The sequence below is a fragment of the Schistocerca nitens genome, chromosome 1 (genome assembly GCF_023898315.1).
Source record: "Schistocerca nitens isolate TAMUIC-IGC-003100 chromosome 1, iqSchNite1.1, whole genome shotgun sequence".
In the NCBI taxonomy this organism is placed as follows: domain Eukaryota; kingdom Metazoa; phylum Arthropoda; class Insecta; order Orthoptera; family Acrididae; genus Schistocerca; species Schistocerca nitens.
This window is the reverse complement of record NC_064614.1, coordinates 1,030,234,599-1,030,236,610: the sequence shown is the minus strand read 5'-3', so window position 1 is coordinate 1,030,236,610 and position 2,012 is coordinate 1,030,234,599. Positions and strand designations below refer to the sequence as shown.

Sequence of the window (2,012 nt, the reverse complement as noted above, 5' to 3'; positions counted from 1 at the left end):
TCTTCGTGAGTCATAGTGTCACACATAGTGTCATAGTGTCACACACGCGGCCCAGGAGCGCGCGCAGCCACGGCTTATGGCACGATGGCTGCAGAGACCTCTTGTGGTAATCGAGGTCCGTGCCGTCAGGTGCGGATTCGAAACCCGCGGCGTTCGCTACCAGACTGGCCATGGACTATCCTGTGGACAAAAAAGCTCATTATCTCTGACATATCAGGTGAACACAAAGAACTGCCGAGTGTGGAGATTTTTACCACCAATCACTGTGCATGAAGTTCCTCTCTATGCTGAAAGTGCCACTGTATGGTGTGGACTCACGGCTACATTCATTACTGGCCTATTCTCCTTTGAACAAGTTGGCGCTCAAGGACCAAAGACGTGTAGTGTGATGGTGATATGCTTAGCCAACATGTTATGCCACCCTACAGGAGAGAGACGCAATGAATTCAATAGTTTCCATGCAAGATGGGCCCCTACAGCACAATGCTCGTGAAGTCCGCCTGCTTCTCCGAAACACATTTGGAAATGATCGAATAATCAGCAGATTGTTTCCAAACGCTTGACCGGCACGATCATCCGATCTCACTCTCTCTGATTCCTGGTTCTGGGTCCGCCTGTAGGACAGGATTTACCAGGTGAACATTCACATATGTGCTGATCTGAAGCGCAGCGTATCAAGAGAGGTAGTCAGAATACCTGTGGACATGCTTCGTTCTGCTGTGCAGAATGCAATCCTGCACTTTCAGACTTCTGGACACTGACGGCGCCATACTGAGCCCCTTTTCTGGCAGTAATGGTACCAATATGTAATGGTATGATGAGGTGTAGCAGCACGTTAAAAGCATTTCAGTTGAACTGATTCTGCATTATTTCTCTACCCCATGTCTTTGACAGTAATGCTGCCACGTCTGGTACTCTTACGGTAATTAGTTTGCTTGTGATTGCGTGTTAAATAGTGAAAGTTTAATTATAACCAACCGCACAGTCAATGAACGCCCAAAGGTACCGACTGGCTGCCGTGTCATCCTCAGCCCAAAGGCGTCACTGGCTGCGGATATGGAGGGGCATGTGGTCAGCGCACCGCTCTCCTTGCAGTAGGTCAGTTTCCGAGACCGGAGCCGCTACTTCTCAATCAAGCTGCTTCTCAGTTTGCCTCACAAAGGCTGAGTGCACCCCGCTTGCCAACAGCGCTCGGCAGACCGGATGGTCACCCATCCAAGTGCTAGCCTAGCCCGACAGCGCTTAACTTCGGTGATCTGACGGAAACCGGTGTTACCACTGCGGCAACGCCGTTGGCAAATAAGTACACTAAATGAAGAAAATATAGAAGATATAACGCTGTGTATGAATTCACAATAAAAAATTTGCACTTCGTCTATAAAATCTTGACTTCTACTTAATGTTGCCCATACTTTTTTGACAGCACTACGAGAAAGTTGTGCTGCTGCTTGCATCGTGAGTTTTAGATAGAAGTTTATCTTTTTTATCACAAGATAGTTTCCTGGCAGATTGTAGGGATTCTATAACGATTCTTACTATCCCCTTTTTTTAGGGATTCTGTACCCCAATAGGTAAAAACGGAACCCTTATAGGAGCACTTTGTTGTCCATCTGTGTTTTGAAATTTATGTCACATCCTAAAGTCTGGCACCCCTTCGCGACGTAATGAAGCCTGTCATCTCTTAGTGTTGTAAAAACCTTAAGCTTTTAATGGAATCAAAAGATGCGGCCATATATGTCACACATTTTGATATAGCAAACTCACTCATCAAAAGCTGTAGAGTACTTCCCTTTGAACTATAATCATTCTGTCGGTCCTTCCATCTGTTAAGACCCCTTTTTTCAGCAATTAATACACATAAAAAGTTGAAATTTATGTCAGATACTAAAATTTGTTACCTTTTGTTGGTGTACAAGCTTTAAGTTTCTGACCCAATGGAATGAAGAGACACATATTTTGATACTCGCAAACTCACTCATCTAAACCTATATAGTACTTAATCTAGAGTCATG

At 45.0% G+C, this 2,012-nt stretch overlaps 1 pseudogene; it reads right to left on the bottom strand.

Annotated features, from left to right (window-relative positions):
• Positions 1 to 1,179: 1,179 nt before the first annotated feature.
• LOC126210182 (5S ribosomal RNA) lies at positions 1,180 to 1,297 on the bottom strand (annotated as a pseudogene).
• Between the last annotated feature and the right edge of the window lie 715 nt (positions 1,298 to 2,012).